The sequence below is a fragment of the Macaca nemestrina genome, chromosome 19, assembly GCF_043159975.1.
Source record: "Macaca nemestrina isolate mMacNem1 chromosome 19, mMacNem.hap1, whole genome shotgun sequence".
NCBI lineage: Eukaryota > Metazoa > Chordata > Mammalia > Primates > Cercopithecidae > Macaca > Macaca nemestrina.
Genome location: NC_092143.1, coordinates 59,656,666 through 59,680,190, shown reverse-complemented (window position 1 = coordinate 59,680,190; position 23,525 = coordinate 59,656,666). Strand labels below are relative to the sequence as shown.

General features: G+C 39.5%; 1 protein-coding gene and 1 long non-coding RNA gene across 5 annotated transcripts in view; one reads left to right on the top strand and one right to left on the bottom strand.

Moving 5' to 3' along the window:
- Positions 1 to 23,525, bottom strand: part of LOC105498333 (GRB2 associated regulator of MAPK1 subtype 1) — a 200,164-nt gene that overhangs the window by 90,986 nt on the left and 85,653 nt on the right. The window lies entirely within an intron of this gene.
- LOC139360041 (uncharacterized) lies at positions 405 to 18,576 on the top strand. Its single transcript, XR_011616976.1, has 6 exons — positions 405 to 494; positions 8,003 to 8,105; positions 11,913 to 12,072; positions 14,170 to 14,267; positions 17,695 to 17,826; positions 18,468 to 18,576. It is a non-coding gene; the product is annotated as an uncharacterized lncRNA (long non-coding RNA).

Sequence of the window (23,525 nt, the reverse complement as noted above, 5' to 3'; positions counted from 1 at the left end):
GGAACTTGGACTTTTTTCTAGTACCTTGACACCATTACATTCAATTTAAATTCAAAGAAAGAACAAGAGTATGTTGACAGGTGAAAAACATTTTATAAAAGAAATGGAAGATTTTTAAGCAAATGGATATAATCAAAAGGTTATAAGCCCACCAAACAGAACTATTTAGGTCAATACAATCATTGGACAAAAAAGAATGCACAGTACAGTTGAACAGGAAAATTCCATATACAGTTATTGGAGAAGGCTTATTTTAGAAAACTAATTTATCTACAAGTGTTCTTGGTTGCTATGAGCAACATTTTTCAACCACATTCTATTGCCTGAATCAGGTCATGATTACCTTCTAAATGGACTTTGCCATTCTAGAGAAGCAGTTTTTCTTTCATTCAGGATTTCTAAGGAAACAGCTTTCATCTTAGGCAACTAAACATCTGGCTTCTTGGTTTGTTTTAAGGAGCAAAATGAGAAAGGAATGAATCACCATGAAACAGGTCAGGTTAGCATTTTTTTCCCATTTCTAAAAAAGTTATAAGTCTCCAAAAACTTTTCCTTGAGAAAATGAGTAATTCAAAATGCACTGGTAATTATATACCAGGAATATTTGAATATGTCTAATGACCAGTCACACTCATCTCCATGTTTGCTTTCTGAACTCTTACATACAAGCTATTTAACCTTGCAACTCCACGAAGTAAAAACACCCAGGAGGAAAAGGAGTGAAATTATTCACATTTTACTGCTATGCTTTTTGAGTTTTGGTATTACAAAGACAAATATCATTTTTTAGCTCCTCTCTTTGATTCTTAGAACAAATTCTTTTATATATCCCTCTCCTATTTAATGACCCAATAGGTTAATTATTTATTATTCTGCTCCTCTGTCCACTTACACCTGTTTAATGTCCTAAATACATAATAATAACAAACTCAAGAACTACTACTTCCATCACTATTATATATTGAAAACTTATTAGATGCCAGATACTGTACAACTGTCTTATATATCATATATCCTTCAATCTCCCCTATGACATATGGTATTATCACACCAATTTTACAAGGTAGAAATCTGAGACTCAGTGGAATTAAGTCATTTGTCCCAGGCCACACAATGAACAAGAGAAATGGGATTCAAATCCACCTTAATCTGATGAATCCAAAAACCTTCAGTGAAGTGTCAAAGTGTGAAAACTGTCTCCTAGGAGAACCATCATTATGTTGATATTTGAAGATCCAAGACTTTAAGTTCTGCTGTTTAACCGCCACCCCCAACCCCAACAATGGCAATCAAGGGCTTTCCATTGTATGTATAATTTTAAAATGAAAATCCCTAATGGAGGTTTTGGTCCTAGCTTCTCCGGCCCCACAGCCTTCGTAGCACAATCCCGTGCCACTCTGCTCCTTCCTTTCTGAGAGTAGGGACACAGACTCTCTGGATTCCTTTCATACAAAGAACTTGTTCTTGCTTCACATCCTTCACACACTCTGTTCCCTGTACTTGCAATACTTCCTCCTTGCTTGTCACTCAGGTTTCGGCTTACAAGTCATTTCCACAAAAAGGTTTGCCTTGGCCAGGCACGGTGGCTCATGCCTGTAACCCCAACACTTTGGGAGGCCGAAACAGGAGGATCGCTTGAGCCCAGGAGTTCAAGACCAGCATGGGCAACACAGTGAGACCCTGTCTCAATTAAAAATACATAAGATTTTTAAAAAGGTTTGCCTGAACTCAACCTAAAGTAGCTTCTCCTTTTAAACTCTCAAGAAACCTGGAACTTTTCACGTGCTGCCTTTATCTCAAAGTGCAAGTGCTTAGCCTCTCACTCTCTCTGGACCGTGAGCTCCCCAATGACAGAGACAGACTTGATTTGTGTTCAGCCCTCTATCTCTGCTGTCTAGCACAGCGATGGGCACAGGACCCGAAGGGACAGCAAAAGCCATCACAGACTGAGAAGAAGGAAGGCTCTGATTGTTGCATCAGCTCTACCTAGCACTCCCAGGCATGCCTGAGTTCATGTTACTTGCATTGGAGCTTCCATCCTTTATAAAACTGTTTTATCCAAAATGCAAAACAGGAAAAGAAAAAAATTTATCTAAGACAAATGCTTCCTTATACTAAACATAGCTACACGGTTATCTCCGGAACATTGCAATTATAAATAATTGTAATGAATAAATAAGCTATAACTATAAATAACTTAAGAAATACAGCAGAACACATATACCCGAATTAGTGGTGCCTTGAATTCTATTACATCATGTGGGTGGGGGCTGTGCAATGACTACTCATACACTATTGTTACTCTACATATTTCTAAGGTTCCTCTTTGGTAACTGCCTTTAAAATTACTTTACTAACCAAACAAGAAAACCTGCCTTCTCATTGGAAGGTGACAAGCTATTACTCCTTAGTTGGCACTGTCTATCCCCTCCCTCTCTCTATGTGACTTACTCAGCTGAGCCCCGCCCCGCTGCCGACTAAGCTTCAATGATATCTCACCCCACGCGGAGGCTTTCACAGGGACCCTTTCAGAGAGCACACCTGGCTTGTGTGCTTCCCATGACACCTTCCCCATCTCACAGGTGGGACTCCCAGTCTGCCACACAGTGACCAATGAGATATGTCCCCTGCAAGGGAAGGGAACTGCCTGCAGGGGCCATAGCTCATTACAGGAGGTCAAGTGAGGGCTTCAGGTTGTCAAAAGGGGCCAGATTTTAGTTCTCTCTGTGTCCTCGCTCACAGGGGTCTCCTCACACCCCAGGGTCACCACAGACTTCCCATCTGGACGACGAACTAAGCTTCTTCCTTTCCCCCAAAAGGGTGCTACAAGCTTAGCTTTCCGCTTCTCTGTCGTGAAGTATTGACATTCTTTCCTGTGAAAACCATTTCCCTCAGTACATAATTAATTAGAATAAAAAATAACCTTTTCCCACACCAAATGTCTTCCTTAAAAGGACAGAGAATTAACCCATAAAAGCCACCATAACAACCTTCTACTGTACCATGCAATACATGACTTCCAAATTCCCTTGTGAGGGATGTCAGTTTACGTCAATCCTGGTGGCCTTATCAATATGTGAGTGGTGAAAACAGCAGGCCACTAGCAGGTCAGGGTCGAAGGAAGTAGTAGCAACCTCACTCACGCCAGAATCCAAACAATGTATCTATTAGAAGCGGGTCTGGCTACATAATTTGCAGGTTTCTGTGCAAAACAAAAACGTGGGGTCTCTCTTGTGCCTAAATTATTAAGAATTTCAAAACAGAAACAGCAGAGTATTAAACCAAGTGCTGGGCCTTGTTCACTGCACGGGATGCTCGCCTGTGAAGCCACACCTGACTGGAAGAACCCATCAGCCGTCCTCAGCTGTGCAGTTTGCAACCCTCATACTGTGATATTTGTGTGCTGTTTCAAAACTGTAAGTGGTAGGTTTTGAAAAAGCAAAAAACTGTGCTGCCTGCTTTAGTTTTTAAGTCAAACTAAAATATGCCCATGGTTTTAATAATCAGATGGTTTTAAAAGGTTTATAATTAATAAAAGAAAAACAGCAGCCCCCTGCCCCGTACCTCCCACCTGATTCCTTCTCCCTAGAGGTATGTATTTCTAACTCTTGGAGCAGTTTCTGTTGATACTTGTCTCCATGTTCCTAAATACGAATGACTTGTATATGTTATGTACTGATTTTCCATTATGTAGGAAGCTTATCACACTACATACACTCACACTCCACATTCTCCCTCCCCGATCCTCCCAATCTGGCCTATCACAGTTTGGTGATTATAATAAAAATTCAGTTTATACTATACAGTTCACAGTGGAGCCAAATGGATTATATATCCTTTCCTGTGCAATGCCCCCACTCCCCAGCCCAGGGTAACTGCCTTCCTTTTACAGTTGCTTTGTCTTTAACATAACTATCACAAGGTCTTGTTAATCCAAAGCAGAAAACCTGTCTCAATATGGTCGAACACATCACGTGATCTATCAGTTTTCTCTTATCCTTGCCAGCACTCTGAGAGGCTGAGGTGAGAGGATCAACTGAGACCAGCCTGTGCAACATAGCAAGAGCCTATCTCTACAAAAGCTTTTTAAAAAATTAGCTGGATGTGGTGGAACATGCCTGTAGTCCCAGTTACATGGGAGGCTGAGGATAGAGGATGGCTGGAGCCCAGCTGTTTGAGGCTGCAGTGAGTTATGACTGCACCACTGCACTCCAGCCTGGGCAACCAAGTAAGAACCTGTCTCTTAAAATTAAATAAATAAATAAATAAATAAATAGAATCACCTCTATCTATACAATGTATAAAATGATCACCTCTATTCCTTTTCTGGGACATCTATTACTTAAATGTTGATCCTCATGGAGACATTCTCTAATTTGTTTTCTTCCTTTCCTATCTTACGCCCTTCTCCTTTTGAAAATTCTGACTTTCTGGGAAAGTTCCTCCCCTTCAGTCATCCAATCATTCTGAATTTATTTCTGCAATTTTTAGTTTCCAGCTGCTTCTTAAAGAAAAAAAAATCCTGTTTAAAAAATACATATATCCTCTATTCCCTGATCCCTTTCAAGCAATTAAGGAACTTTTTTTCTGGTTCCTATACGGTATTTCTTCCAAGATTCTTCTTTTCTGGCTTGTTGTTTGTTCCTAACAGTCATATTATGGACCTTCCTCACAAGTCTGATGTTCCTTGGTTGCCAGTTCTCATTTAAGAGGAAAACACTAAAATTCAGATGGAAGTTTTAGGTGCAAGAAAGGGGCTTGTTGACTGGTTAATCTCACTGCAAGATGGTCACCTGGGAAGCCTACTGGCCTATTGGTTTATTAGAGGACCCTCAAATGTTATATCTACAGATCTTTTTGGGGGGGTTGGGGGGGCATTTTTCCAAAAAAGAATCCTCCTGCTATAGGAGTTATGCCTGGCCAGCAAACACCACAAAACCAAGTGGCTTTGGGGACTGTAGTGGGGGTTTTGACTTTCACAGGGCTCTTGTTTATACTACTGGCATGTCATTGTCACTATAGCTCCATTCTGTTGAAAACTGATTAAATTAGGCTTGAAATTTCTGTAACTTATTCCAGAGATTTGTTAATCTTTCATTTTCTGTGATCTCACTCTCCTGTCTGCTCTTAAGAGCCTGTACCCGATTTGTTCTTCACTTCTTGTTCCTTTGTTTTGGGAGAGAAGAAGTATTAAACACCTGCGCTCAAGCTGCACATTGAATCAGCATTCTCCCTTTGCCTCAGAGTTAAAAACACTCTTCATGATGCAACAGTTCCAGTTATGTCAAAATATTCTCCTAATTAATACTGTTTTAGAAATAAAATTTTCAAAAATGATAGACTTTTGATTTTTTATCTCATTGTTAGATTTTGCCATACAACCACATGAAAATGAAGCACAGTTTTGTCAGGTCTTAGGCAGGTAGGTTTTTCTTTCTTCCCTGACATCACTGTCGTTGCCTACATTGCCCCACACAGTTCCTAAGTAGATTATCTGCCTTGGGGATCACCTACAGATAATCCTGAAATCTTGCATTGGCTCCTTACTTCCCTATCAATAACCACATACACCTGGTCTACTTCCTCATTCACTTTTTGTTGGCCTGAGCCTTTTAAAGATCTTGGCTATTTTCTAATGTTAGAGCCAGGCAAGCATGGTGAGGAAGGCAAATCTGTTGCAAAAAAACCAAAACAAAACAAAATGCAAAATTAAATGAAAATATTTTTGGGTATTTGTTTTGCCTCAGTGAAATTAAGAAGAATATATTACTTCTGAACAACTGGATCTTATAACAATTTAATAATATAATTAACCACAAATTCATTTGGTGCACAGGCGAGCTCTCTTCAAGTTTTGATTTTACAAAGAGAATTAGTTTCAAACAAAAGTGTTTGGAAATTTGACATTCCTTCTTTCCTCTACAAAACTAACAGGAAATGAAATTAAGACATTTTAGGAAAGACTTTTACATCAGTATTTTATAAGTTCCCAATATCCTGTTTAAGCCAATTATTTTAGAAAAATTTGTACACTGTTTCTATTTCCTAGTAGGGTTTATAAAATGTACGATGTTTACCTTACATAAAATCAACATCAAGAGGGTTAAACTGACAGGTAGAATAATGGAATGGAATTTCTTTCCTTTGAATCCTTTGTTTGATCCTTTTTTTGGAGACATATGTACCAGATTAAAAATGTAAATGTTGAATACAGTACATATCTTTACATGAGTGTATATTTCCACTTTAAGTGTATGAATTATACTTGAAAAATGACTACTTTCAAGCAATGTTACAAAAATCAAAGTATATAAACCACTTCTGCCACCTCCAATAGCAACTAAAAACTATCATGCTTGGTCTGACAAGGAGGATGGGAAGCCAGAGGAATAATGATGAGACATGTAAATCCCCAATTCGTGGCCTGCACTGCCATGCTCTTCACCATCTCCCATACCAAATGTTGTAGCTCCAAGGATTCTGATTCCAGGACAGACTCTCATTCACTCATCTTTCTCATCAGTCTTCACTATCCACAATTTCTTTCCATTCATGTACATTTATCCTTATGGTACCCAAACAATGTATCTCTCTGGAACAAGTCACTGTCTAGAGTAATATCTTTCCTTGTCTTTTGCAAAGACCTTTATGAGACTTTTTGTGGGTTAATGATCTAATTCCTAGTGTATTCCTAATTTAGATGCACTTTAAATTACAAATAATATTTGAAATTATGTATTTTCCTTTGGTTGTTAAATATATGTAGCAGGTCAATAATAACTGCAATGTGTGATTTTCTGTTTTCTATATATCAATTTTAAAGGCAAATTACAGAAAAGAGAGAGAAGTTCCTGGGAACCAGGAAAACCTTAATTGTGAAATGACTAAAAGAGATAAATTTATATGGTTTAACCAAACGATGACTAAGCTGGTGTTTACTGGGATAAAACCTCTAATATTTTGCAAGACATCAGAGATCACCTAACCATCCACTTATGCTTCAACCTGCCCTTCCAGTTTCAGTTGCAAAACAGCAAATTTCAAGATATTGTAACTATCATAACAAGAGATGGATACTAATGAGGAAAGGAGAGATGTTTATCAGCCATGTATGCATTTGAAAAACAGTAGTATCCCACTAATTATGTGCTTACTCATTTGTGTACTTCTTTGCAAAACCGTATATTTGCATCTACACTGAATCATTTCATACCAACTAGCAAGACTGCTCTTCCAAGGAATCCTATGGCAAATATGTCAAGTATAATTTAATTTATATACCTTTATATCTGAATTCATCCATCAAGTTTGCTTAAATTGGGGTAAACTAAAATTGTAGCTTGTAAGTATTCAGCTATGGCAAAAAGTTATATTAGGGGTTTAGTTTTGAATCCAAATTGATAGGCCTGTCGTAATAAAAACAAATATTCCTGAATAACTGGATATACCAAAATTTCCCTAGCGAATATTGCAGAAGTCTATCCATGTTTCTTATGAGAAAAAAATATTTTCCTGTCTCAAGGCAAAAAAAAAAAAAAATCTTACTTAAGAACACAGTACACCTTTAAAACACCAATTATTTTAAGCAAATGAAAAACAACTGCCTAGCCATTAACTGTAATTGTAATCCATGGTTCCATTCCTTTGCAAAGGTAAATGTTACCTTGGACATTACTTTAACACTGTTTTTTAATAAAGTAAATATGTTATAATTGTACAGTTAACTCTCCTGGTTAAATTATCGATGATATGTATAAATTATTTACAGTAGGTAAAACTAAAATAGATACAATTTCTTTTGCATTTCCCTGATTCAGTAAGATTTTTGAATCTTGGTGAAGAATCCTTTTTGAACCAGGCACTGAAGGCTTAACTCTCTGTCTTCACCCCTAACTAATCAGGTTTTAGTAAAGGATCTGAAAAGTTTGCAAATTTTCAAAAGCAAATATTAGATTAGAAAAGGTTTAATGAGTTAAATCAATCCCCTTCCTCCCTGTTACAGGAACACTGGCAGATTCTGAACTTTCAAAAGAGACAAAGCTTTACAGTTTGTGATTTTCAGTCATCGACATGTAAAAGGAAAGGTTATTTTGAAGAGGCTCAAGGTAATCTTCCTAGAACTTTTTGAAATGTCACAGGAGAAACCCTTGCCAGAGCTGACTTTAAAGCTTATTTTGGTGAAGGTTATCTTTCATTATATTTTGGTCAAGGTTTTTTTAATATATATATACACATACACACATATACATATATATACACACATATAAATATATAATTATAAATACATATACATCCCCCCCCCCCGCACACACACACATATATATATATAGGTTTTTTTTTTTTTTTTTTTTTGAGACAGAGCCTTGCTCTGTCGCCCAGGCTGGAGTGCAGTGGTGCGATCTCAGCTCTCTGCAACCTCCGCCTCCCAAGTTCAAGCGATTCTCCTGCCTCAGCCTCCTGAGTAGCTGGGATTACAGGAACCCACCACCATGCCCAGCTAATTTTTTATTTTTAGTAGAGATGGGGTTTGACCATGTTGGCCAGGCTGGTCTCTTAACTCCTGGCCTCAAGTGATCTGCTTGCCTCGGCCTCCCTAAGTGCTGAGATTACAGGCATGAGCCATTGCACCTGGCCAAGGTTATCATTTTAATATCTTACCTCCAAAAGTATTTACCCCTGTCTTCACCACTCCACCCCCACTCACACGTACACATGTGCACACACACATGCACGTGCAAGTGTGTGCATGCACACAGAGCATGTAACACAGAAACCATAAGTATGGTAGACAAGCACAATCTAAAAGCAAGAACTATATTTATTGATTTTATAAAAGTCTGGTGTGCATGGCACACAGTTACCTACGTAACAAATCTGCACATCCTGCATATGTATCCCAGAATTTACAATTAAATTTTTTTAAAAAGTCTGATGTGCCAGTGTTAACATAATATTTCTAGTGAACAAATTAAGATTGGTAAAATATACTTGTACAATTGTCTAATCTAGCTTGTAGCACTGATGTACAGAAAAATTCTTTATGAACACAAGACATGTTAACACAGCAGTAGAAAAATGTGGAAAAAGTACACCAGAGATGAACAAAGAAAATCAGATGAAAGTTTTTAAATACGAGAATATCATGTGCGAGGCACATAAAAGAGCACACACACACAAATCAAACACTTTATATGTTTCACTTCTCCAGACTTCTCGATATATTACTTCTAAAACAAAATGAGAAAGAAACTGATCTTCAGGGTGTTAATGAAATCAAAGAGTGGTGAGTGGCAAAGCAAAAACTCACACCCAAGATTGTGCAAAACCTGTGCCCTTAGCCATCTATAGAATGTTTTTTTCCTGCTAACACTGTGGTGACAATGAGTGGAGGGCTGTGAGATGGAATTGTCTTTACTCCTAGTCTTCACAAAGAATATTGGTTCAGAACAATAATTTAAAATATAACCAGAACCTTTACATATGTGGAACTGATTTAATTTTTGTTGGGAAACAATAAATATCATTTTGATATTCCAATATTTATCATTGCCAGATGTTCTATTCTGGCAATGATATTTTATTCAACAGAACAAAAAATACTAGCTCTTCATATCATGAAATATTATCATTCCAAACCCAAGTCTACTAAAGCAACTGAAGAGATTATTTTGATTTCAAATAATCTGTTCACTATGCATATATATCAATGAGATTTCCTATAAATCCAATACTTAAGGACCCAAATATCTCACATGTAGTACAAAACTATGGAAAACATAGGTAAATAACCTTTCTATACCACGATGAGGAAATGGGAAGTAGAAAAGAGCAGGTAGGGTTGGCCAAAACTCCAAGGATGGTGACAATGTACTTTCTGACTTGTTCCCACTCCCACTGGCCTGTTGCATCCCACCCCAGTCTCATTTCAGGATTTGCCCTGCTTCACACTCTCACTACTTTGTGGCATCTCCCACCTCTGTCACCAGCACCTCATCAAAAGGCACTCTGGGTACTAATCCGAACTCCCTCAGGCTCATCTTAGAAAGAAAGCAACCCCATTAAAATAATGCACAAAGTAGTATGAAGCTTTTTCATTATGAGTTACACTTCTGGAAGTAATACATTTGGTAAGTAAAAGTTAAATGAGGGAATTCCATGGTTGGGGAGGATTTGTAGAGGTGCAGGTGCATTTCCAGAACACCTTTAAATATTGTTTATAGTTCTTAGTAAATCACAAAAGATCCTCCAGATCGGATTCCTGTTTATCAGTTCAGTTCCATCTCTCCATTTTCTTGCTTCAAACTGTTAGCACCAGTAGTTTCAAATGAGTAGTTTTATTTCATTGAAATATACTGCTACCTCTCCCTGCCTGCCACACTTGTCTCCTCCCCTCACTCCACCCCGCCCACCTAACACATCCTAGGACCCAGCAGAACATCACCTTTTAGTTCCCCCAACTGTACCTAGTACCAGCTAGGAGGCCCTTTCTAAACGGTCCCATAGCACCTAATGCTTCCCTCTATAATACTACTTATTACCTCACATTGTAACAGTAAACATCGTAATGGTAAACCTCAGAAGCACGCCTCCCTTCAGGCGGGCTTATGATTTCCTTGTGACCCAAAGACTAGTCCAGGGCGTCCCACAGAAGAGTCCTCAACAAATATCTGCTGCATGAATGAATTGATAAATAAAGTTATGGCAAGGGCTACCCCAGGAGAAGGCAAGAAAGAGACTTTAAAGTATACTACATTTTATATATTTTTATAGGAAAGGCAACCTCTATATAATAGAGAAACTTTGTTATTCATGGAGTTCCATCCATTCAAAAACCTAAAATGGCTGGTGGACTAGAAAGCTGAGACAATGCACTTTTAATTATTTTCCTCGTCTACTTTCACAAGAGAGTCTAATGATCACATCATAATATATCAACTCTGGTTAAAATCATTAACTTAAATGGTACAGTCAGTGGGCAGTTATGCAATAAAGAGTGATTTAAATTATGCTTTGTTTCCGGCTAGCTGGGAGGTCTACATACCAAAACTGGGTTGGCAGCTCTTAGTTGTTGAGAAAGTCCTGCAAATATTCTGGAAAAACCGGTGGATGGAATTTGGGTCCTCAGTAATACAGCTTTTATTGTCAACAGGTGAAATGTAAGCTTGAGAAACCAAGTATCATGATATTAGGGTCACACACTTCACGGTGAACACCCTGTCAAAAAGTACTCTGAATAATCTCTCCTAAGCTCTTTCCTAATCCCACAGCCCTCTAGCAGTGCTAATGTCTTTAATATTTAACCTTGTATTTCAGGTTTTCAAATTCATTCATGTCAAACAACAAAACCACACAAAATAAAAACAGGACACCGTACTCTCTTTTAAAATATATCTATATAAATACTTTCATTTCTGCAAAGCCCAAGAAAATAGTCTCTATTTATAAAACGGATCAAGTACTATTTTCAAACAGTATTTTAAAAGAAATACCATTTACCTAATAGCAATAGTGCTTAAAGTTTTCATGGGATACTGATCTCTGACTGGTTGGCAGGTATATATATACATGTAATAACAGCTAATATAGGTAGCAGCCTGCTTTTCCTCACAGAGGCCATAAACTTGTCTAAGATTATACACTGAGTCTAAAACTCAGACTAAGCCTCTTCTTCTCCTAAGATACTTAGTTTTATAGATTTACACAGCATCTAGGAAAAATCCAAACTCCATTGATTTATAGAAGATAAAATCCTTTGAGAAATTTCTCATACTTCATTCACCCAGTTTGAGATTACCTCTCTTACAAAAGAAATACAAGAAGAGCAATCTCTCAGGTCCTCATTGCCAAAGTCCAAATTTTATTTTTTATTTTGTTTTATTGATCGGACATTTCCAACCTGGCCACTCTCTTAGGTTTTAGGGATACAAGGATGGCAGACACGGTTGAGTCCCAATTCTGAGCAAGCCAGCGAGACATATACGAACCATGATGACCATACAAAGCAACAGGGAGACAAGAAGGAGAAGTCAGGCACCTTCACAGGTGGGATGGCTGTCTGCCTACAGGAGCCAGGTGAGATTTCACACCGGAGGTGACTTTGAGTCTGGAGCTTGAGGGATGGGCATAGAGAAGGGCCTTTCTGAGACAAGGCAGAGTGAAAGAAGACCATGAAATGTTTGAGATGTTCACTCCTAAACCAAGATCCTACTCCAGGCAAGTACATCTATTCACTTTTCTCTAAACATCTCAAGTACATTCCTATCCGTGCTTACCCCCTTTCTTTTATCTCCCCCTCCCTTTTACATGCTTAAATCCAGGATGCCTTTTTAGGCCCAGCTCAAGCCAGGCCTTGATCTCCCAAGAAGCCCTGGCAGTTTTCGTTCCCTCCTCCCCTCCAAAACTAACTCCTACAGTTCTCATGGTATTCCTCAATAGATCCAGGGTGCTTTTGACTTGTGCTGGAACTTGTCTCCAAGCTTAGGTCTCTCTGTCCTCGAGCATAGGGCCATGTCCTGCTAGCCTCTCCCTTGTAACGTCAGTGCCTGGGAAATTTGCTATGTTTTAATGAATGTCTGCTGCCAATAAGGAGCCACTGATCAGCACTGAGTCATATTATTTCACAACTTTATTGCACTTCCATGTACCTCTGGATTGCTGCAACATTTGCAAAGTGTCACAGTTGTCAAGTTACTTTCCTGGAATATCAGGCCAAAATTCCGCCTAGTAGAATTAAAAGAGAGGGCTCAAGGTTTCTCCAGTTGGTAAAAACACTAGTCTCCTTTTTCTACTCTGAATCATTGCTCAACTGCCTTATTTATAACCTCTAGATGGCAGAAAGTCTATCTTATATGTTAAAGTGTCCACAGACCCTAGTGCTAAGTACCAAGTGGCTAAATTATTAATTTTAATGAATGAAATGGATCTATAGAGACCCTCTACAACCTTGTCCTACATACTTTTCTAGCTCATTCCTTCACATATTTTCTTTCTTTCTCTTCGTGTCTCTCACACACGCAATATGAATGTGGCTTTTCACAAATAGGCTCTGTCTTTTGATCAGAAATCTGAGAAACTTAGTTTCCTGGTAATAACACCAGTAAAATTAAACCAAAAAAAGGTAATGCCTAGCACTTCAGTTTAAATATAGCGAGCCAAAAAAATCTGCTTTGTGAATTCAACATAAAATGTAATAACTGCCCATTTAGAAGGTGAATAATTAGTCTGTATTTGATCTCAACAGTACACCCATACCACTGTTCCTAGTGAAGATCTGAACTGTCGTGGCATCCAAACGTTACTTTCATCCTATTGCCTTCCCCACAAATAAGCTCTACAGATGACTACATTCTGGCACAAGTGCGTGCTATCAGAGACATCCTGAGAGTGAGTGAGTGAAAGGCAAAGCTAATTCCAAGTGTGTATTCACATTTCAGGGCCCATATGCTGCTTTGAAAGGTGCGGAAAGGCTTTTCACATCATGAATTTGGACAATGATGCCAATTACTTCATGTCTGCATATGTCAAATAATTTTTATATGTTTTTGAGCAGACATAGTTAGAAATTAGTCAGAGAGTATTTCTGAAGCCTGTCACTTTACCAGTCTGGAACTCTTTCCTTCTACTTTCAGCACTAGCAGACAGATTTTGTTGGTAATGGCATTGGTTGGAGGTTAAAAACGTGTACACTTTATATGGCTATGTTTTATCTATGTGTATGATATATGGAGATGGGTGGAGGGAGGGATTTATAAACAGATAGAATATACGGAGATGGATGGAGGGATTTATAGACAGATCAATATCAACCCCCCAGAATCTTTTAAAATAAAAGAATGACAATTTTATGGTTGCTAATAATACTTTTGTTGAAAACATCAAGGGTTCTTTTTTTGGTGGAAGGGAAGGTCAGGTATCATTCAAAGTACATTTATTTAATTTCTTCCTGATTCCCTAAACCATATCACAGGGTATCTTGTAAATAAAGAAAAAACCACCTATACCCTTAGGCTTCTTAGCATCACTCTGACACAATCATCATCATTCTGGCATTTCCCTCTGGATATGGATTTGTCCATATTATGTAGACAGTAATGTGCAGATGACTACAGAGGCCTGGCTGCTAGTGCTGGGTCTGCTGCTAACTGTGTACGTGTCCTTCATTTTCTTCAGCTGTGAGGTTTGGGGGATGAACAAGGTGACCCTTCACTTGGAGCTGTAAGCTGCTACATGCATCGCTAGAAAGAACCTGAGACAAGGCTCTTAAACAGGTTGTACATGAAGAAAATTACAAAGTTTCCACTGACTGGTAGGGCGCACACTACTTCATGGCAATTTTAAAGTAAATGTGGCTATATCACTCATATCAACATGTTTAAAAAAGTGTAAGGTGGGCCAGGTGCGGTGGCTCACGCCTATAATCCCAGCACTTCGGGAGGCTGAGGCGGGAGGATCACGAGGTCAGGAGATCAAGGCTATCCTGGCCAACATAGTGAAACCCCATCTCCACTAAAAACTAAAAAATTAGCCGGGCATGGTGGCACACACCTGTAGTCCCAACTACTTGGGAGGCTGAGGCAGGAGAATCGCTTGAACCCGGGAGGCAGAGGTTGCAGTGAGCCGAGATCACTGCACTCCAGCCTGGCAACAGAGCGAGACTCTGTTTCAAAAAAAAAAAAAAAAAAAAAGCGTAAGGTGAATTTTTACCATAGGCATAACACACAATATTTACAATCATGTTTTGCTATATTATTTGTCAATATTCCTTAATTTATATATCATATTCCTCTGGTTTCCAATTTTCTCATGCTCCTTGTGTATCTGAAATTCCAACATAAAGTAAACAGTGTGGTGCATAAAACAAGAGAAGTTTCAATATGGAGTGTGCCCCTCCAAACTGACTGAGCACAATTCTCCTCATCTTCACCACTTAGATTGGCGATCAGTAGTAGATGCTAATACTAACGTTAAGATTATGTTCAAACTACCTGCTGTTTACAATCTTTATATATATATATATATACACACCCTATTTCCTATCAGCAATCCAAACTACATAGACACATCATTGATCTGAAAACTTACTGTCTTACTGCAAGCCAAATCCTCTGATAGGCACTAGAGATACAAAAGAAACTCTGTAGATGCCCTCAAAGAGCTCAGGATCTATTGGGGGAAACAAGAATGATAAATGTGGACATTCAATGTCAGAGACAGAGGATTACAGGAACACCCAGGAAGCATCAGAAGAGGCTTCCTAGATGATGGGTGATGAAGCCCAATCTTCCAGGTGCAGAGGACAGCGTGGCCAAAGGAAGGACGTGGAGGTGACATGTATAGGGAACTACACTGAACACTGAAGAGAGCCACTGGCAGGACCCAGGCCGGGGAGTACCTACTTGGTCACACTGGGGAGCTTGGCCTTTCTCTTGTTGGTATGGAGATCCTCAAAAGGATTTATGCCAAAAGTTTGAGGCGGATAGATTTTAAATAGTGTTTTTAAATACTGAGGATTTAAATACTCCGATGGTTTATCAAATTTTAGGGGAACAAAACTGGAGGCAGTTAAAAGGCCCCTATAAGTGAAAAATGAAAAGGGTTTGAATTAGGGCAGCAGAAGTATGTTCTTGTTTTCTTCTTAAGTCACATCTGATATGCAGAGAAGATAGAATCCGTGGGATTTTTAATCACAGGATGTGGGGGATGAAGTCGTGGGAGGGCTCCCAGATTTCTGGCTTGGGCAGTGATACCACCAAACAGGATACAGGAAGAAGAGTGGGATTAAGGGTGGGTAGTAGGTCTGGCTATAGAGAGTGGAGCTGGACACTCCTACAGACATATCCCAGGAGGGAAAGGAGTGGGCCTAGGATGGTACTCTGGATGATACCAAGTACCACAGAGAGGTGGCACCGAGGGCAGGAGAGCCAAGAGCATGTGGTGATGTCCTAGTAGCCCTGAGGTCCAGAATGCCAAGGAAAAAGGCACAAGTGACAATCTTCAATGCAGTAGAAAGGCCCAGCCAGGTCAGGGCCGGGGAATACCACTAGATATAGAAAGCAGGATGCACTGAAGACCTTAGTTAAAGCTATTTCAGTAAAGTTATAAGAAAGTCAGACCACAATGAGTTATGAAATAAATGAGAGGTAAGAGGTAAGGAATGGAGACGTTTCACTGAGTAGCTGTTAAATGTAGAAACGGGGTTAAAGGTGGATTGGATTGTTTTGTTTTTTAAATTAATTGAAATGTCACTACCTACAGCTAACCAACACTGACGTTTTGGTGATGATCTTTTCATACATTCTTCTGTGTATATGCGTACACACACAAGGCAGACGTAAAATATTTATTGTCCACAAGATTATTATGTACTAAGAAGGCGAATTAAATATTTACCCCAAACCACTCTTTAAGTTATCAGAATTGTAAACATACACCTAAAAGGAAGTATAGTTTCTCTTCTAAATCAAAACCCAATGCTTCCATGTGACGCACACTAATCTGTTTCTTACTACTGAGAAACAACACAGCACAGTCAGCCTAGGAAACAGACACACCCAATCCTACTGATTTTTAGATGTTAGAAATTACCCACTTGAAATGTTTCCAGGGGTTTAAACACAATCTTATGAGTAGAGCCCTAGGAGCTATGACTCTGAAAACAAACAACCTTTTAGCAAGGGGGTACTGACAATATACACCCAAAGAGTGACACCCAGTGAGTCATCAGAAAGGGACAAGACCCACCCTGTGGAGCTTCCACACCTGCCTTCTGCTTCACGACCATGGAAAAGAGCAACACACAAAGCTCTCTAGTGTGGTGTTGCAATGTCAACAAAACTGGGAATACTGGCTAAACTGGCCTAGTCAGCTGAATGGCCACTGGATTTGGCTTGGGTTTGCCCTACCAGGAAATGGGGTAAGAGGTCAGAATTGTAACACAGAGAAGGTGGCCCACAAATACTTCCGGAAAAGAGAACAGGACGTGGGGTGGTTCCTGTAGAAAACTGGGAGTTGTGTAGATTTTTTAGTAGAGGAGCAGAGCAGCTCCCAGGCAGCTTCATCTTGATTGCAGCTCTCTCCCGCCTCTACCCACACTCCTACTCTCAATGCTTAAGCTAATTCTCTTCCATGGAAGTTATCCTGGCAGACATCAGAAGGAACATATTTGATAATGCTTTTCTGTATTAATCACTCTCCCTAGTCTGTAAACAATAGAAGATTTACAAGTATTCATGCTGTATCTCTTTATATAGTATATAAATATCTCAATTTTTATTTTTAAATGGAGAATGAAAAACTAAATAGTCAAACAGTCTAGCTGAAGGGTTCACATAAAATTGTTGTATCAACTTGGAAGAGAATCCTATTTCTTGTTTACAATGTCAAAACTCAACTCTTTCTGAATATATTTTAATAAAAGGAAATAATATCTACTTAATAAAAACTAAGTCCCATTTGGGAGGAGGGATTTCCTTCTACCACTACTCTAAGCTGATGAATGTCTGTATCCCCCACAAAATTCAGATGTTGAACTCTAATGCCCAATGTGATGGTATTTGGAGGTAGGGTCTTTGGCAGGTGATTAGGGCATGAGAGTGGAACTGCCCTTATCAGAGAGACCTAGACCTACATTTTCTCTTCCTTCACATTTTCCCAAGAAGACTCTGACAAGAAATAGTGAAACAACTTATTTTCCAGGTCTTCACGGATACTTTTCTAAGCAAAGACACCTGAAAATAAGGCATCTGGAAGAATCTAATGCCAAAGGGGACAGCTGACACATGCTCCGTTCCAGCCGCCCGCAAGCATTTCTATAAGCATATCTCTAAGGTTGGTCACTAGGTGACATCTTGGTTTCTTTTCAACCTTCAGGGAGATATGAACCTGGTAATTTTCCATCACCTGCTTTACAGTGGACCAGATTTATTGCCAATGGTATCAATGCATGGGAAGTCTCAGAATTATTTTACAGATCAGTCTTTAAGGTCTTATAAAACAATAGATGGTAATTCCTGGCAAAATGAACACACTGGTATCCACCTAAGTAAACCATGCCAATATAGTGTTCATTAATGATGGACAATGTTCTTACAGAATTCACTTTGCCAATACACTCCCTGGGAATTTTGAATGCTTAAAATCTGATGTGTGAGTTCAGCAGCTTTCATAAACTGAGACATGACTTGGTTGAGCTCTCAGATGTGAAATATTTCAGCTTCCACCAAAGACCATGAACCCAGCATTCACACAACATATCTCCTATCTCATATTTCACACATGGTCTTCAAAGGTATGAGGAACATTCAAGTAGATATTAGAAAAGTGACACTCTGCTGAAGGCAAAATGAGGTCACACAGTCATAAATTCCTTTTCTGGGCAGCTAGCCAACTTTCTACATTGTGTTCAGTCATTACATCTCACTCCACTTCTTGCCCTGGACAATAATTAGAGTGCTTCCTTTAATTTGCAGGTTGGTTTTCTAGATAGACGTCTACATGTTCTTGGATGAACAACTGAACTCCCCGCCTTCTCTGCAAGTTTTGCTCTCCTTGTCAGCATGTGCCCCTGTGAGAATGTTCTACCTGCAGCTTAAGCTACACTGATAGTAAACAAGTGTGCTAGACCTTATGCTAGACTCTTTCTTAGCAAAACAATATAGCTCAAACAAAAGCAATTAAAATTTGCATGAGTTTTATGCAGAAGTATGTATAACACGATAATAAGGGAAAACAGAAAAGTAGAGGATGAAAGGTAAAATGAAAATGCCTGAATGATTCTAAAAATAAAACTGTTCTGTATAATATGTGCCTTGAGAAGAATTTTCCACGGGGAATAAGATGTATAGTAAGTTAACATCTGTTTGGGTATTTAAGTGTTAAATCATTTAAGCATCTACTGTGTACCTGGCACACCACAAAGGTACTGTGAAGAATGCAAAGATAAATGAAATATTATATTCAAGAACTCTCAGGAAAGTAGCAGATGTATGTAAAAGGCATTTTATATACTGAAGTGCAGACATGGTTCCAATAGAGTGCCATCAGATTTAGAAGAAAAGACCCTTTCAACAGGCTTAGAGATCAGATGCCATTTATTTTAAGCACAAAAGGCATCTACTTTCTCCTAAAGAAAATGCTAAATATGAAGGTCCAGGAAATTCTAGTCTAAAAGTAATACTTTGCAATTATTATAAATTATATATACACATACTATATATGTATATAAATTATAGTGTATGAAATTTATATGGTCTGAGATATATTTAATATTCTGAATATCTGGCAACCTAGGTATTATTATCACTATTTAAACATTTTAGGAACTGAGTTTTAGAAACTATATAGACAGTTTTTGAGGTTATAAGGCTGGTAAACTGTGGAGGCAAGCACTAGAATCTACCGATTCTACCTCACCATAGCTACCCTGGAGTCTGAACACCCAAAAGAGCCATTCTAAATACTGGTGAGGCTGTAAATCCCAAGCTACATAGGTTTCTTCACAGGTTCATTTGAGTTTGGATGACCTTCATATCTTACTCATTCAGACCAATTAAACTGAGTTCAATGCCAGTCTAACTCTATTGGCTGTCATCAGATTAGTGAGTCAAGAATCACTTGAGAAACCAATCCATTCAAAAACTGCCAACTGGAATGATCCTTTCCTTGACTTAGGTCTCACATAGATACAGAATTGTCATTCTAGATATTCTGTTGTTCCTACATGCAGCCAAAGTAGAAATCATTTGATTAAAGGCAATGTCTGGAAGTTAAGAGGCAGTGATTTGGAATTGATTCCAATATTGAATAGATTATAAAAGACAATAGGATCTGCCTGCCTCTTCAATCCAATCTACATCTACTTTATATGGAATATAATAGATTTGGTCAAGATTCAATATTGACTTCATATGGCCACCCCAGAGCAAAAACTTGATTGGGGCAGGGGTCTTCATAAAAGGGTTGAATATCACTTATTTTTCTCAAATCCCCACTGCTATAATCACTGCTGTGCAGCCACAAGTGGATTTCTAGGCATCCTAATTTCTAACAGAAGTCTGCATGAACTTAGTTGAATGTAAAAAAAAAAAATCTGGGCAATAATGTTATGAACACTGTATCATCATGCTTTATTACATTCAGGCAAACGGCTGAATTAAAAGTATAGTACAGATTAATAATTTCCAGAGGAAACCTATCGATAAAATCCTCCATGTAAACATAAGAGAAAGACTTTTAAATGTACAAATTTATACATAACATTTAACATGTTTTTACATGCCAGCAAAGAATCACTTGTCTAACTGAATAAGTGATGCACTGACATCTCAAGATTTAACTGTCTCCACTTAGATCAGGCCAAGGACTTTACAGGGTAAACAAGAATGTGTCTTGGATGCTGCTCTGTACTACTTTGTAAAAATTACATTTTCCACTTGGTTATTTCAAGTATATCTGAAGCATCATTGATGTTCACATCTGGTCACTAAAATCTGATACTAGTTATAATCTTTTGTTCAGTTGATTTACTTGGATTTTCTGGTGAGACAATCATGAAAACTGTAAATATTTTTCTCTTTCCAATGTTTAAAATCGAATTTCTTTTTTGTCTTCTTACATTAACTACAAAACACTAGCGGCCGGGCATGGTGGCTTATGCCTGTAATCCCAGCACTTTGGGAGGCTGAGGCTGGTGGATCACCTGAGGTCAGAAGTTCAAGACCAGCCTGACCAACATGGCAAAACCCCATCTTATTAAAAATGCAAAAATTAGCCAGGCGTGGTGGCACATGCCTGTAATCCCAGCTACTTGGGAAGCTGAGGCAGGAGAGGTGCTTGAACCTGGGAGGCGGAGGCTTCAATGAGCCGAGATCGTGCCACTACACTCCAGCCTGGGCAACAAGAGCGAAACTCTGTCTCAGAAAAAAAAAAAACCAAAAACCAAAAACAAACAAAAAACACTAGCAACAGCAGCAGGACACTTACATGGTGTTTAGTATAAGCCAGTGTGTTAGCTGTAACTCTTCTAAAGTATGTTAGTTACAAATTCATTTAATCCTCATGACAGATACCTATGAGATAAGTATTATTATCCTAATTTTAGAAATAATGAAACTGAGGCACAAAGAAGGTTAGGCAACATATATAAGACCACATGGCCACTAACGAGTTGAACCAGGACAATGAGCTCTTCTTTACACTGTCATTTTGGCAGAGTATTTACAGAGTATTCAGTTGGGAAGAAAACCCCAAGGTGTTAGGCCACAGAAGAGTAGAAATGAAAGTGGGAGCCTTTATCTTATTCCTGATTCTAATAGGATCAGTAATATGTTGTTGTTGTTTTAAGCCATAAGGAAGAAGGGGATGAACTTGAGTCTCCAGCAGGCATCACAGAGGTGTTCCAAGGTGGTTCCTTCCACCTGGACATCTCAGAGCCTGTGTCATCCAAGATCTAGCATTCTTATTGGGCAAGTGAGGCACTGCCCAGCTGCCAAATGTGAAGACAGTGGTCTAAGGTGACTGGGACATTAGCAACACTTGTGGTCCACCTCCCTCTAAATGGCCACATGCTCCACGGCTGCCACATGGGAACTCATCAGAACCAGGATAAAAAAGAGAAGATTATTTCTTTTTTTTTTTTTTTTGAGACGGAATCTCGTTCTGTCACCCAGGCTGGAGTGCAGTGGCGCAATCTCGGCTCACTGCAACCTCTGCCTCCCGGGTTCAAGCAATTCTGCTTCAGCCTCCCAAGTAGTTGGGACTACAGGCACATGTCACCACACCTGGCTAATTTTTGTGTTTTTAGTAGAGATGGGGTTTCACCATGTTAGCCAGGCTGGTCTTGATCCCGACCTCGTGATCCACCCGCCTCAGCCTCCCAAAGTGCTGGGATTACAGGCGTGAGCCACTGCGCCCGGCCAGAAGATTATTTCTTAACCGTTCCGGCAAGAGGTCAAATGCATCATATGATTTTCCTTTTACCACCTCACAAAAGACTAACCACTTACTGGATGAGGAAAGCAGGCTTTGGGATCTCAGCCAAGATCCCAAAGATCACTTGCTATATCACTGTGTGTGTGTGTGTGTGTGTGTGTGTGTGTGTGTGTGCGTGTGTGTGTGTGTGTGTGTGTGTGTGTGTTTTGGAGGAGGGCAGGGTTGAGGTGAAGTGAAGTGATAAATACCAGGAATTCTGTAGTTCAGTTTACATCTCTTCATTCTTTAAGTTTCTATAGTTGTCTGTTCTTTCAATCTAGACATTGGGTTTTTGCTCAAATAAAAGAACTGCTTGGCTGGGCGTGGTGGCTCATGCCTGTAATCTTAGCACTTTGAGAGGCCAAGGCAGGTGGATCACTTGAAGTCAGGAGTTCGAGATCAGCCAAGCCAACATGGTGAAATCCCGTCTCCATTAAAAATACAAAAATTAACCAGGCATGGTGGCAGGCGCCTGTAATCCCAGTTCCTTGGGAGGCTGAGGCACGAGAATCTCTTGAACCTGGGAGGGGGAGGTTGCAGTGAGCTGAGATCACACCACTGTATTCCAGACTGGGCAACAGAGTGAGACTCTGTCTCACAAAAAACAAAAACAAAAAACAAATCTTTCCCAAGCCCGTTTACACCTTGGGAAAACATAGAAGACTTTTCTGCATGATGCTCCAATGGGAGGGAGGTGGAACAAAAAGCCCTGGCACTTGTGAGCTTTTCCTGCTACAGAAGAGCTGTGGTTAAAAACACTACCTAATGATACTGGCTGACAAGAGGGTTAAAGGTAAAGGAAAGACGAAAAAACAAACGCTTTCTCATATCCGAGAGTGTGCCATCCTTCTCTTCCTGACCCACACAGCCTGCCTCTGAGTCTCCTCAGCAGACTCAGGGAACAGTGGAATGTACTATTTGCTATTTCCACTTTACTTATGCAATTTGCTAGTCACAAAGGGCCATTCCCATCTGCTGCCGAAGGGTTATCTCTAAAACACAAATATGGTATCAGGGGAGTGAGCTCACTGCTTACAGGAGACAGACCAAATTCAAAAGGTTCCTAATCACTCTGCCACCTGGCCCCCTGAGGCAGGGTGTACATTGAGTGCTTAGCTCTCCAACTGGGAGGCTCTGGGTTTGAATCTCAACTTCACCACCTATAGATGGTAGGACCTTGGCTAAGGTCCCAAAGCCTGCTTTCCTCATCCCGAAAAGGACAGTTTCTATATTCAATGAGATCACATCAGTGTATGAAGCCCTGGCCCAGATACTGCATGAGAGGTGCTCCCAGAGTACTCACTATTATGGGTCTTAACTGCCACACTGCCTCGTCACCAGTTGTCCCCTCTTCACTCACTGCCCAGCATCTAGTAGGTCTTCAATTATTCAGTTAATATCTGAATAGATCCACAGACCTGCAGCAACAGTGTTTCAATGGAGTCTCTCCTTCCTAGACTTGGACTTTCTATGAAGTTGCCCAAACTTAAAAAACGCTGGGAAGGGGTCGGGCACTGTGGCTCATGCCTGTAATCCCAGCACTTTGGGAGGCTGAGGTG